Source organism: Condylura cristata, unplaced genomic scaffold (assembly GCF_000260355.1).
Source record: "Condylura cristata isolate star-nosed mole 26May11 unplaced genomic scaffold, ConCri1.0 scaffold00007, whole genome shotgun sequence".
NCBI lineage: Eukaryota > Metazoa > Chordata > Mammalia > Eulipotyphla > Talpidae > Condylura > Condylura cristata.
Window position 1 is genome coordinate 44,933,100 of NW_004567108.1, and position 15,701 is coordinate 44,948,800.

Consider the following 15,701-nt stretch of genomic DNA (forward strand, 5'->3'; position numbering starts at 1 on the left):
GCCGCCGCCGCCGCCGCCGCCGCCCGGCCGGCAGCAGAGCCGTTTCGCGGGAGGAGGCTGCTGTCCGCGCTCCGCCATGACCGCGCCGCTTCTAACCCGACAGCGGAAGTGCCGGGACCCTATAAACGGCACAAGGAAGCGCGACACGCACACGCCGCCGCGACGCCACGCTGCCATCTAGGGCCCGCCGCTCCTTGTACGGGCACAAGAGGTGGGGCTCTCTCGGTGACGTCTAGGCTGAGGCGGGGCGCGGATAGGGGGACCTAGGGCCAGGGGCGGAGCCTATGCAAATCACTGGGCTGAAACATAAATAGAGCGCTCGGCGGACACGGGGGTAGCGGGGGCGGCGGGGGCGGCGGGGTTGGGTGCCCGGTGGCTTGTGAGAATGTCATGCTGCTGTGACGCGGGAGGCGGGGCTCAGGCGGGGTTCCCGCGGGAGGGGGCGGGCCGCCAGCCCGGACTGAGATGGGTGGGTCTCTGAGCCCCCTGACTACTGAACTTCCCCCTCCCATTCCCTGACTCCCTTTGATGTCCCGCAAGTGAGGGTGCGCCTCGTGGGTCGCAGCTGGAAGGGATGAGAGGACCGGGGTGAGCAAGGGGGAGGGGTCCTAGCTAAATAGGGGCGGGGCCCGCAGGAGGATGCCCCACCCCTCCGTCAGAGCCTGCCCGCCGGGGGAAAAGCCTCTGGGCGGAGGAGGCGCTTTCAAAACAAAGAAATGCGGCGTGGAACCCGGGGGACGGGGGTGGAGAGGAAGACGGAGGAGGTGCGGCCGAGGCTGCCCGGCCGCCCGCTTCCCCTCCTACTGGTCGGGGGAACTCCCCCCATCCTGAGCCGGACTGGGAGACTGTCTTCCAGTTCACTTTTGCAGACCCGGGTGGGAAAAGAGAGCGCCCGCTGCGCTGTGCTGCCCCGCGCGGCTGCAGCGCACCCAGCCCCAGCTACGCGTCCGCATGCTCCCCACGGCGGTCCTCGACGCCCGGCCGGCCCAAGTGCGGACAGGCGTGCAAAGCGTCCAGAACCTGCCCCGCAGCTGCGCTGGGCGCGTCCCGAGCCAGCCACCGCCGCCCCGCCCTCGCGCTCCCTCTGCCCCACGGCTGCGAAGCAGGAGGGCGGGTCTGCGCGGAGCGCTGGAACTTGAACCCCAGTGGCCTCCCACCGATTCCCCGCTCCAGGCCCGTGTGTTCCACTCGAGGTGGGAATTACACCCGAGTGGGTTTAGTAAACACACCTTTGTGAGTACACACGCCGCGGGGGCGCGCACACACACCCCACAGGCGCGCGCGCACTGCCGAGTCGGCGGGGGACGGCGGCTGCGAGCGCGCTGGGTGCGCACCTAAGTCTGCAGCCAGACTGGCCCAAGGCTACGAGCTGCGGGCGCGCGCGGCTTGACTACCGCCTGGGCAGCACCGGGACTGCCCTTCTCTGCGGGAAAGGCTGATTTGGGTGCGGACGGGAGAGCGCGCCGCTAGCTAGCGCGAGTGCGCCGGGGAAGGCGGAGAAGGGAGCGCCGAACTGAACAAGGAACCCTGCGGATCTTGTTCTTCGCACTCAGACCTCGGACAAATCTGGGTCCAAGCCGCAGACGTAATTACCACCTTGGAGATACCGTCACTATTCGCCTTGCCTTCTGTTCTCATTGTAAACCACGTTAATGATACTGTCGTTATTGTGGAAGATAAATCTTTGGCACTTTCGTATCTTTTAAGGTTATGGGCTGATACCTGCCTGCCTCGGTGCCTGGATTTAAAGGGATAGAGCTCTGCGGAAGAGTTTTAAAGAAAATCGCCCACTCAGAGCCGACGCCTGAGAGCTTTCTGCTCTAGATCTGTCTCTTCCCGTAGTTAGACCTTCCCAAACCCTTGATCCCTGGGGGACGGGACCCTGGCAGACTTTCCATAGCTCCCTACTTGGCTAGGAAAAACTATGGTGACATTATGTTTTTGTACATCCGTCTGGTATTTTTCTGGGCACCTCCTCAGTACTTAGGAAAATGGGCAGAAAAATGGAAGAATGGGGGTGGGGGGATTTCCACTTGTTCCATTTTGGGATCGTTTAAAAAATAAAAAATGTTTTTTAAACTTTTGAAACATGGGCGATAGAAGATCGCACGTTGAAAAGTAAAACACAATTTAAGCTCAGTTCCGTCCTCAAGTGCAATCACGATAGGGCTCGGGCTCGTATTATTTTGTGAAGATTATACACACAGAATCACTGAACTGGAAAGCTGAAAACGACAAAACTCGTACCCCCAGACAGGATAAGTGACTCATTCAGAGTCATACCAGGTGTTAGTGGAAGAAATTAATTCATTTTGAAGAAGAAAATAGACACTGTTGGAGATGCCTAACATTTAGAGACTTCGACTTTGTAGTGAACCATAGAAGCTGGATTTAAGGCATGATCCTACTTGTAGGGTTCTACTTTAACTCTCTAACTCAAAATGAATCCACAGCCACCAACTCCAGTCTCAGCTTTCCCTCTCTGCAGCCTACTCTTCAATTTTAACTGTTTTCTTCCTTCTCCATCCCTGACACTTTACTATCCATCTAACAGCTCCAACTAATCTTCACCCACTTTTAGGGTTTCTGTTCCTCCAAATTGTTCACACCCTGTCCAATAATGGACCTGTCTCCATTTTCAGTAACCTGCCTCTTGTCACCCCCATTTCTGCTTCAGCTCATTTGTTTCTTCCTAGAGGCCTGCTCCTTTCTCCATTTCCACAAAGATGCCCATGGCCACCTCAAACCCCAAGTACCACTATTCCCTGTAAAACAGGTTCTTCCTTCTCCTAGGTTGTGATTATATTGCCACTTGTCTGTAGGCCCCCTGAGCTTTATTCTTTACCTTTTAGTGCAACTCTGATATAGGGTTTACCTTCTGTGAGGTGTTCCCTCACATAATACTATTCCCTCCCTCATGCTAAGTCAGTTATTCCACCTTTAAGTTCTACAGAGCCTCCTTAGTAGAAGCTTTCTTCCTCCAAGTCCTTCTTCACCCAGCTGCTGTGTTTCCCAAAGTACAGTTCAAAGTACGTTTCCCTGCTCAAATCCCTTTAAATGGCTCCCTGCTGCCTAAGGAAAATATTCATATTCAGATATTATCTTGACCAAACCCAACTTTCCAGCCCATCTCTCACTAAAACTCAATACAATTTCTAGTTCCCTGAGAAGAATTTTGTTACTTTCCAACAGGACTTCCACAGAAATTATTCCCAACTTTCCCACTCCTTACATTTGCTCTAGAAGTTCCTGCTGCCTGTAATATCTCTCCCCTTGCAACTTGTCAAATTCCTACCCTTCCTTCTAGGACTTGCTCAAATGCCATTTCCTCTGGGAAAATACACCAACAAGTGTGATCTCTCTCTCCTAGAGCCCCTCTAACACTTTGGATCTTTCTTGTGACATTTATAACATTCTGCCTAACATCACGGTTATGTTTAAACTTGCCTGGGCCATTCATTTTCTCTCTTTTCAATAGTTAGGAATTCTCTGAGGGTTGGGATGATGCCTCAGCCATCTCTCTAGTTCCAAGTACCTAGCACTGCACTATAAGTCTTCTGAATCCCTAGAGATTAGTTACACGCATGAACCAACACAGAAATACATGACAATATGTTATAGTTGGCTGGTAACTTATGCCATCTCTTATTTCTGGGGGTATTTCCAATGTTTTGTCCTGGTATTCATGGAACTCATAATCAAATTACTTCTCACTGCCCTTTTCAAGCAGGCATATAACCCAGGAACCAAATCAGGGTTAATGACCTACAGTGATTTGTATCACATCACACTATACCACATCAACCAGTAGTAGTATCTGGGCTTTTAGAGGACACAGCACACAGGACTCCCAGTATCGAAACCGATAACACCAAATACCTCTTTCCCCAGCACTAGGCCCATTGCAGTTTGAATGGCTGGAGAGACGGATGGATGAGCAGTGACGTCCTATCCAAAGACCTGCCATGGGTCTTTCATCCTCCATTAAATTAAAATGAAAATTTTAAATTCGGTAGAGGTTTATCAAATTCTTGAAGCAATAGGTTTCAACAAGAGACTGATCTCAGAGTGCCCCCAGGGCATTATGTACACAGTTTTGTTGGAGTTATGATCCAGAAATTGACATACTTTCCCCAACTAAGTCTTCTTTGCACCCAAATTTGAAATTAATCTGTGGTAGCAAGAAATTCAATGAACAGAGATCTGCAGAAAGAAAAAAATAAAATAAAAAACCAGCTCTGCCTCATATTAATGCTAGTCATCCAGCTAATGAAGAGAGTGCTTTGCCATTAATGGGAAAATTTCAAGACATGAGAATTGGGTTAGACCTAAGCAACTTCAAATCATTTGAATATGAACGCAAAATGATCTCCATTTCTATGTTCTTCCTCATGCTGGAGTATATTTTTTGTATTACAACCAAAACCAATTATGTTTCCTAGAATAACATTAAATTGTTCAGAGAGGAAGGAAGACCAAAAACACTGTAATTAGACAATGAACCAGGCATTATTTTCCATTGGAATAAAAGAGAATTCTACTCTGTGGCTAAATATGAGTGAAGAACAAGATATTAGAGTTAACACTTCAACAGAGCAAAATGTCAAATAACAGGGGAAAGTGCCAGAAGGCTCTTCCTGGCCAATCATTTCCACTAAACAAACTCTTGGATAAAACATGGAGGGGGCCTCCCTGGTGGCATAATGGGTTAAAGTGCAGCACTGCAAAGTATAGGCAGGGAGGTGACCCACAAGGCCTGGCAGACCTCTCCTGACCCACCTGCGGTTCCCCTCAGCAGTGTACTTCATCAATCTGCCTATTCTGCTCCCCACTCTGACTCTGGTGAATCATCTCACCCACCCCTGCACCTCTGGCCTATACTCCAGTTCTGTATGCATAAATAAATAAATCTTTAAAAATAAATAAAACATGAAGTAAGGAAGGAACCTAGATCTGATAAATTTAAAACAATTGCTCCATCTTTGAATATGAGGAGGGGAGGAAATCTAGCCATTTAATTTTAAGTTCCAGAGAATCGAGCCACTAGTATTCTGTTTAGAGAGTATTTGTTTAGAAAGTAAGTGCAGAAATTGCTAGGTCCTTTACCAGCATGACTTATTTGGTACCCCAGCCCCGAATAAAAAAACTGAGACTTAGAGGAATTCAAAAGAGGTTATTCAGCTCTAATCTGGTCATACAAAGATTCGAGTGCAATCTGGTGATAAAGCCAGGACTTTCTCTGTTAGCCAGTATTTCTCAAACTTGTAAGAATTGCCCTGCATACTTGTTAAAAATATCGATTTTCTTTACCTCTATTATGGAGAAGGCTGAGAATAAGAGAGAGAGCTGGAGATTTGTCCTATTATACAATGCCTTCCATGACTTTTCAGAATAGGCAAAATTGAAAAACAGTTCCATGCTAACCCACATTGTTTCATTACTTAAGACATACCCTTCTAGAATTGACTGTAATTACATTTTTTAAAAGTATTCAACTATGGATCAACCCATCAATCTTTTCCATACTGTGTCTAAAAATGCATTCTGTCAAGACAGAAATTTTAGAGGTACAATGTGAAATTTTGAAAAATAAATCATTACATCTCTACATTTATGGGGAAAGCAGGCTGGAAATTTGCTTAGAGGTAAATTTGCTTCAAATTTTGTCACTTGGACGAGGTGAAAGATGTTTGCTTTGTTATATATTAGGTCATCTACTTTTGCTAATTTCTAGCAAAAAAATAGTGTAAATATAGTTTGTGTACAATTTCTGCTTTGTGGAAACTAATCAGGCTATTATAATTCTGCTATTTATTCCAGTCCAAAGTACAATGGTGAAAGTCTCCTCAGGAAAACCACCACAAACTAAAAATGTTCACTAGGACTCCAACCAGGTCAACATGGCTTAGAATCTGATAGTAACCCTGGAAAATGGGAACTGCCACATGTATTTATGACTATTAACCATTCCCTTTCTAATAACTGTAGTTTTTTACTAAGTAGTTTGTTAAGGTTATCACAAGATAGACACATCATACTATTTAATTGAATAATGTGAAAATATCTACTTTAGTATTTATTTACCTATGTTAACTTAAAAAAAAACTCCCACATTTAAATACTGAAAAAGAAGCAATGTAGACTAATGAAATTATGAAAATTAATGATTTCTTCAAACTTATATCAGCCTACCAGCTTGCTCTTTCGCAGATATCTTTGATACATAAAATGGCACAAGGAAAAACACATTTCAGGCATTAAACACTGCAGTATAACATATTCTCTAGGGAGACAAAAGATGCTAAGACATGTATGAAGGATGTATTTGCAGAAAATAATGTCATCTCCAGAATCACTTTGTAAACATATAGCATGAACATTTTCCAAAGTGATCAGTGTTTCATTCATTCTCATTCCCATCTGGAAGAAGTAAAGATGGTAACATTCAGACAACTTTAGGGGGCACCTTATGCTTAGATAAAGATGATTTGCATTTAAGGGATAAACATGAAAATTAAAGTTAAAAATACGAAAAACAAACTTTAAAATGTATTTATTAAGGGCATTTTATCACCTTCAATACTTTTAAATATTCAAGAACTTATTCCTTGTCAAGAATAGCATTATGACAATTCAGATATGAAAAGTGTCACTTTCAATGACTTTGTTCAAATCCAGAATTAGATAACTTGTGAAAATGAAGCAGTCTCAGCAAAAGCTGGTGTGTCGGATATTTTTTGAAACTGAAATCTGTATTAACTCCTTAAAGCCACCACAATGTAATAAAAGCCATAGTTATAAGTGTTAAGAATCATCCTGAATAGACAATTTCCCCCAAATCACTGAAGAGCTGCTGTTTTAAGTACTAAAACCCTTTTTAAAAAGCTTGACCTTTTAAGCTAGAAATCTTTCTAAAGTCTGACCAGTCCCCTTGCCATCTTCAGCATGAGGTCTCATTAGAAACACAATGATGCCCTCAAGCTCTACCGCAGCAAGCAGGACTGTCCAGACTAAAAGTCCCAGATTGCTGTCATGCTTGCTTGCTTTTCTTCCTTTATTTTTCATTCAGTTTTTAGTTTTTCATTTTTTTCCCTTCTTTTGGAGTCTCCTCTGCAGCTGTGCTGGCCCTTGTTACTTTGAATTATTGTCATATAACTATCCATTCTCTCTCCTTTCTGAATTATTGCTTCCCATTTCCTGTAGCCTTGGAACCCAGAAACCCCCTTGTTAGAAAAGTGTATAACACAAAACCAAATTTCTTAATGAGGATCTCCCTCTGATTAAACACATAATGATACTCATCAGATTTATTCTGACTTCTTACAGATATCCTGAATCCCAGCTAAGTCGTGAATCGGGAGGTTTTTAAGCAGTCAAGACCTGGCTTCTGAGAATTTAGTGGATAGTGATAATTGAAAGCCATGATGATGATTCTGAGATACCTACTGAATCACCAGACATAAAGATACCTTGAATATGAGTTAGGTTTACAGTATTTCATAAAATTTCAATCCTTTGAAACTTGGGATTCACTTCTGAAATTTATGGCAATATTCTGATGAATTAAAGACAAATCAGAAGTTGCCATTCCCAGACCACACACAAATGGACCTGTGTTGCTTTATTTTTTATTTTTATTTTTTAAGATTTATTTATTTATGCATATAAGAACTGGGGTACAGACCAGAGGTGCAGGGGGTGAGAAGACTTACCAGAGATAGAGTGGGGAGCAGAACAGACAAATCTACTGAAATACACTGTGCGGGGACCAGAGAGCGAGGCAGGAGAGGTCTGCTGAGCCATGTGGGTCAGCTGCCTGGACAGGGATTGAACTCATGCTACAGTGGCTGCAAATAGTTTCATAGTGTTGTGCTTAACCCCCTGTGCCACCGGGAGGCCCCCTTCATTATTATTACAACTTGAGTATACCCTAGAGTCAGAAGAACAGATACCAAAATCCTGAATAAGCCCACCCTGCAGGACCCAAGTTTGGTGCATTCGGAATGACCTGCTTCCACTTACCTCTCCTACTGGCCTCATTCCAAGTTCATTCCCCTTATTCTCTGGGGTCCTGCCATCATGGCTGCTTTCAGTTCCTTGAACAATGGAGACTCACTTCCTTCAGAGAGCCTTTGCCCAAGCGTTCCCCCTGGTTGGAATACTCTTCTCCCCAGGACCTAGTTTCCTCCTACTTAGCTTATTCATACTTGCTTAGAAAGGCTGACTGCTATTGACAGGTAAACTCTGCCTGTTGTACACTCCAGTAGATACATGCACTTCTTAAAAGAGTTGTAATTTTTCATTTCGTTGTATAGAACCAATTCCCTAGAACATAGTAGGTGATCAATAAAAATTTATTCACTCTAGGGAAGGAAAGTAGTGAGGGTGCATATACAGTTTGATTCTCCTCATTATAGTTAATACTGCTGCTTGCCAAAGAGTAGCTTCCAACAGCTTACCTTCACTTGATTGCTGCTGAGACCCATGGATATCTCCATTCTTTTCAAGAAAAGAATAAAATCTACTCAATGATCATTCAGGAGTATGTCCTACATCTATTGCTACTACATTCTGGAAATTATCATGTTATAAAAAGCAAAGAAATAAGAAGAAAATCTTCCCAGACAAATTTCAAAAACTTTGCCACACTGTCATACATACCGCCTGGAACATTTGTTTTTTGTTAATTATTTTTTCTGGCTTTCATCTTAAGTGTCTCTCAAGTTTTGGCAATTTCAAGTCTTCTAGTTACCATGGAAATTGGAAACAATCATCTCTTAGAGATTAAGAGAGTAAAATCCACTCTATTGGGGTTCTAGAGTTGTGCTCCATTGAGAGCATTTGTGAATTGAGAGAATGTTGATTTAGACACAGGCTTCGGTGTCCTCAGCAGATATTTACCCTTGTGCCTCCAGTGTAGAGGCATTGTCCTCTCCACCTATAAACTGCTACATTAAAGGTAAATGCCCTCTCCCATATGCAGGCATTTTGGTTTATCCTTAAGTCATTTTCAAATTGCCAAGCATGAGAACCTTTGCCTTAGCACCTGCAGAACACGTAAGATGTTTTATTGATTTCTTCCTGACACATTGGAAACTTGGGTTACAGAGAACCATACTACATACATTGCCAACTTTACTTTTCCTTTCTCTTTTTTATAGGTTGATTCAATTGTGTTAACTTCTAGAGTAAGAAATAAACATTTGATCTTGCTTCTTTCACAGAAAACTTAACCATCACATCTCATATCACCAGAACGATTCCAAGTTCCCTGAAGGACAGATGAGTGATCCTAACAGCAACCCCAGGCTTGCTGTCTCGTGGAAATGCAGCCAAATACCTCTCCTTTTCCATCCAGGGTGTTACCACATGGCCCAGCGGACCTCTCCTGTGGCATCCATTGCTCTCTCCTGTGTTCCCCTCAGCAGTGTATTTCAGTAGATCCATCTGTTCTGTTCCCCTCTCTGTCTCTGGTGAATCCTCTCACCTCCACATCTCTGTTCTTGTATGCATAAATAAATAAATCTTTAAAAAATAAAGAATTGGCCCTCCCTGGTGGCGCAGCGGGTTAAAGCACTGCACTAAGAAGCTGAAACCACTTCCGCATGAGTTCGATTCCCGCCTGCCCTGGAGATGACCACATGGCGTGGCAGACCTCTCCTGACCCGCCCACTGCTCCCCTCAGCAGTGTACTTTGTTGATCTGTCTGTTCTGCACCCCACTCTGCCTCTGGTGAAGTCTTTCGCCACCCCTGCGTCTCTGACCTGTACCCCAGTTCTGCATGCACAAATAAATAAATATTAAAAAATAAATAAAGAAAGAAAGAATTATCCAGAGGAGGCTTCTACCAAAAAAGTATGTCCCCCCAAGGCCAAGTGTCCAAACTAAAGATAGTTCCCCCCATTTATAATTCAACCATTCAAGATGTAGGTAATGTGGCTTTTTAAAAGTCCCACTTTGAAAAACATTAATAATTGCTGAAAGTCTAAAACTTGAAGTCATTATCAAAGAGTACTCCCAAGGGACTAAACTGACAGTGTGCAACCATTCCCCACCCCAAGACTATGGGAAATTAAATTCAGGACACTCCTCAGAGCATGGTAGTAACAGGGAGATGAATGCAGGAGTACAGGTGAGGGCTGCTGAATAAACTTCATTAATTTTATCATTGTACCTTGGATTACACACTTCAATTCATGGCCCTCCTTCAATATTGTTTTTGGTTTTCCTCCACCTCATTCCATCTTTGTTTCCCTTGCCTAGGTGTGTGTGTGGGGGGGGGGGTGGTAAGAGGGATGGCCAGGGGATTGCTGTGTGTCGTGGCACATTTTATCTGTATGTGCGAATGTCTCTCTAATCCCCAGGTCTTTCTGTATGTTGACACCAACTTGTCTAACATTGTAACCTTAAAAAATTAATTCAGATTACTTATTGGATGATTTAGGTATTTTCAGCTCCATTAACAGCTAATCACCACACAATGGATTACTCAACCAAGGTTTGAAATATGCCTTCAAGGTGGCTAGACTAACTGGAATGATCATGTAAGGGGACTCGAGGAGGGTATCATATACACACAGCTATTATGTCTTTGTGGGAGCATGTGTTTGCCTATGAATTGTCCGTGCATGTTTTTGGCAGGTCCCCTTTCTTCTCCATTCCCTGCCCCAACCCCCATTGGAGCCTCTGCCAGGTTTACCGGCAGGTCCCTTGGTGATGAAGACTCCCAGGGCTGTGAGCTCATTTTGATCTAGCAGTATCCTGAGAGGAGTGTCCCAATGCACCCACAAGTGAGGCAGACAGGCCAACTGCACCCCAACAAGGTTCAAAGTCAGTCTGGGAAGTGAAAGATACATCGCCAGAAGGCTTGGAAAGATGCCACTGGGACAAAGCCAGGTACCTCACCGCCTTCAGAAAATACTCCTTTTGCCCTGCCCTGAGGAACAAATTAGCATCAGAGATAGAAGCCTGACCCTTGGAGCCAAAGTTTTAGGAGGACTTTTCTTTCAATCACTGAAATTCTTCTGGTTATGGGTGTTTGCTGCTGTTGATCTCACACACACACACACACACACACACACACACACAGAGTCCCAACTCCAATGCTGGCTGACCAACCAAAATCAGCTAAAAGTTGAAGTGGCAGCAGATTGGGGTCCGGCACTGGGTGCCAGCCTGGGCACCCACATCCAGCTTCTGTTTCTATAAGTCTGGCACAAATCACTCACTTCTCTGGCCACACATGGTGTTCTGTGGGTAGGACTGACCCTGTTTGCCCCCAACAGGGACAATTTTCAATGGCTGGTTGGATTTGTCAAGAGTTTTTCTTCTAACATTTGCCAGTGACCATTGTCAGGTGTTGCTGGGGTTGCAGGAGAAGGTTTCACTTGATTGGCTGAGCGACTGTGTTCTGTAGCCAATCCAAACGCTGTGCCTAGGGGAGGGGGACTTGACATGATAGAACAATTTCCAGCACTAGCAGACACATTCCGGGTACTAATAAGGCGTCTGGAAAAATGGAATTATAGTGTATGGGAATCCCACGTTTCACTACAGCTCCAGCCATGGCATGGTTGGTGTTCAAAATGTTTACAGTCTAAGTTAAGAAGTCACTCCCACTGATTGGAGGATATCAAGATTTCAAAACCGGGGAGTAGCGATTGTAAGGAGGAAGTAAAACTCCTTGCTCATTGTGTTTTACAGCCTTCCTTAGTAAAACTGCTGAATTGTAATTTAAAATATTCCACCCTTTCAAATAAATTAAGTGCAGCCTTTAAAAACAGGAAATGAGAGAGGTGCACACGTATTGTCAAGTAAACCTTCACAGACCTCATATTACAAAACAACGTTAAAAAAAATCACAGAATGGTCCTATGAATTCACTTTGGAATTATGACAAGGAAGGTCACCACCAAGGGAGCATTTGCCTCTGGCAGTGCAGTCTTGGGCTGAAACTTGAATGCTAACTAGGAAAAACATGAAAGACAAACATCAGCTTGAAGGGAAAGTCGCAACTTGCTGGAACACAGATTTTCTGACATTCAGATAAACCTTATGATACAAAGGCAAGTAAGAGTGTACTTGACGGTACCAGTGGCTAAAGCCGTCCTTCAGAATACACAGCTGCCAGTCAGCCAGCTCTTCCTGAGGAACTCTGGGGATACAGAAAGAATTATATTGCCCAAAAAATAAATCAGTTTTCTACATATTACTGTTTTTCATACTACATACTCCTAACTTTCCAGTTAGTTATCAAAATAATCACCTAAGTAGCATTTTTTATTGTCAGTTTTCATTCAGTCACAAGAAAAGTTTCTTTCGTTTTATTCTTGCCACACCTCTCCCTTTGCTCTCAGTTCTGTGCCTTCATGAGATGGAACTACCATCCAAGAATAACAGTGGAAGAAAGGAAGATGGGAGGGAGGGAAAGAAAAAGGATGGAGGAAAACAGGGAGGGTGGTGGGAGGAGAAAGAAGATACTTCCATGTGTGTTTCCAGCCCTACAGTTATGTTCCTCGATATGGCCCAGACACTTCCATCCATGGACTCCACAGTCTCGCCAAACAGCTTAAGCTTAGTTTCAAACTAAAAATGGTGACTTTAGGTCCTGCATTGTATATTTTATATATTTTGAGGTAGTTCAAAATGAAGAGGAAAAAAAGGATAGCAAATTCCAAGACTACATATTGGGCAATGTCACCTTTTCCTTCCATTGGTATAAAAAAGAAAAGACATGACCAGAAAATAATCTTGAGGACATGCCTAAAGAGTTGGACAGAATATGTAGTTTCACAGTCCTCCCCACCAAATTTGTGTGCCCACTTAACTCTACCCACAGAGAGTCTCTTGGGACCTACCAAACTCAGAATTTGCCCAAGATCCTCGAGTGACTTCATGGAGTCACTAAAATAGCAGGGATCACTATTCCGAAAGGAAAGACTTTTGGAAAATATTTTTGGTTCATTTTCTGATTGCATGTGATGTTAAATTTGGTTATTTGTGCTGCTGGCAACCTCTTAGGAAGTGATTTAACCCACTTCCATAGCCAGGCATAATTTATCATTTGGCCCTGTGACTTTAACCCCATTCATTTCTCCCTTCTAATTACATTTGTATACTAACTACTTAGGGTATATCTTCACTTCAGAGATCTTGAGGTCCTTCCTATTTGATTTTCTGACTCAGAGCCTAATCTTTTCCTGTCCTACTCTATTCAGAAACAGAATCAAGAGGCCAGAAACACTCACCACCCACATGTACTCTTCATACTCAAATAATTGGATGAGGACTAGTGGGTTCAAAAATTCATCATTATCCTAGATCCTTTCTTGACATGGCAGGCACACCCATATAGTCATATGAGAATATTCTCTAAGGTTAGAACTGCCCAGAGCTTTGCAAATTGGTGCTCTTTCTTCATAGTTTATATTTCAAGATAACTTTGGATGAGAATCATACAGGCTGTAACCAAAATAGTAGGTTGTAAAAAAAACTACAAAAAAACAGAAAATTGACTACTAATTTCAACCTGCAATCAGTTAGGGTTATCCATTTTAAATTTCACTGCCTTGGGCTTCTGAATCATGGATTGTAATAAATGGAGAAATTCTTATGATAAAATGTAGAAAGAAAGGCCCAGGATAAATCACAAGCAAATAAGCAGCTGTAAAACAGTAATGATCACGAGGACAAGATGAAATCAGAGAGGGAGAGACACTCAAGGGAGTTGGCATGAAAGTTAGAAAGACCACATTCAACCAACACCCTGAAGAAAGTGTCTAAGTAGGCCACGACAACAATGCAGCTGGGGTGAAAGAGATATGAGTTTAGTTTTCAAAATGTCATGTCTGTATTCAGTGTCCTTTTGGTCATAACAAGTAACAAAAGAGACAAATCAAACAAGCAGAGCAGTTGGCAAACAGCTCGGGGTGCAGTCTTGGGGAACGTTTCAATGCACCTCCTACAAGCAGGTTGGAAGAATTACCACGTTCCTTCAGCTGGGCTCTGTTTTGCCAAGTCCTACTTTTCTGTCATTGCTATCTATTTCCCTTTTCAGTCTGCTCTTAGTTTTGCCTTCTGCCATCTCTGTCACCTTGGTCTTCCTGCTGATTTCTTCCTTTAGTTTAATTTTTAAAGACCTTTCCAGGCTAGACTTTTCATTCATTCGTTCATAGCACATATTCAAAACATTAAAACATGGCTTGTCAATAATGTCCTTTAGAAAAACCCATTTTTGATGTTCAGAGCAGAGGAGTTGATTGACTCCATAGCAAGGCCATGCATGCCCAGGTGATTTTATTGGTGACAATTCTTTCCAGCTGTTGGAACAAAAGATTTGTTATTATAAAGCATCAAGAAAAGAGAAGTCTAGAAATTGTTGCATTATCGGGATTGCTCTTGAGATCATTTACAGATCACCAGGTTTTCCTCAGGGTCCCCAGTGTGTACAGAAACAGATACTGTTTGGGGAAAATACCTTGAGCCCAATGATGCTTTGAGTTTTCTTCATCTATAGTAGATTTGGGGAACACTATTAAAATTTTTGTGCTTTATGTAGGTCACTGAAATTAATAACTATAAAAGAAAAAAATGGACAAATCAGACTTCATCAAAATAAAAAAATTCATCAACAGAGTCTATTAAGAAAACAAATAGACATCCCATGGACTAGAAGAAAATATTTCTGAAACATAGTCTTGTCAAAGTATTGATGTCCAGGATAAAGAAGGCCTACCCAATAATAAAGATAAAATTTTTGAGTGGACAGTGTATTTGAACATATACTGCACAAAAGAATGGCAAATAAGCCCACGAAACAGTTCCTTAATCATTTAATAAACTTTAATCATCTAAATAAAAACCACAATGTTATATCACTGAACTCACTAGGGTAGTTTAAAATAAAAAAGAACCTACAACACTAAATGTCAGAAAGGATGTGAAGCATCCTATATTGTTGGTGGGAATATAAAATAGAAAACCACTTTAGGAAAAGGAATAATAATTTCTTTAAAACTGAATATATATATATATATATTGATCCTGTGATTTAGCAACTAGTCAGTGAGGTTTTTTCCCTCAAGAAATTAAAACTAAGGTCTATAAAAAGATTTGAGTAAGAATGTTCCCGGCCCTGCCTGGTGGCACAACGGGTTAGGGCACAGCACTGCAAGCTAGCGGCAGCCGCTTCAGTGCAAGTTCAATCTCAGGCCCCAGAGGTGACCAACATGGCAGACCCACCCTGTCTCGCCCACTGCTCCCCTCAGCAGTGTACTTCACCGATCAGCCTGTTTTGTTTCCCACTTTGACACTGGTGAATTTTCTCATTGCCCATGTGCCTCTGCCTGTACCCCAGTTCTGTATGCATAAGTAAACAAATCTTAAAAAATAAAAAAGAATGCTCTCAACTGCTTCATTCACAAGTGCTAAAGCCTGGATTGACCCCATGTATTCAGAATAGTTTAGGGGATGAACAAATGGTTGAATGGTCCATATAATGGAGTACTACTCAGCAATACAGAGGAGTAAATTAATTACACAAGGTAATGAGACTAAATCTCAACAACAGTATGCTGAATGATGGAAGTCTTACATGGAGTTCATAAGCTTTGTTTCCTTTTAAATGAAATTCTAAAATAGATGAAACTAATCTGTAGTGAAGAGGAATCAAGAGAGTGGTTGCCTCTGGGAAGAGAAACTGA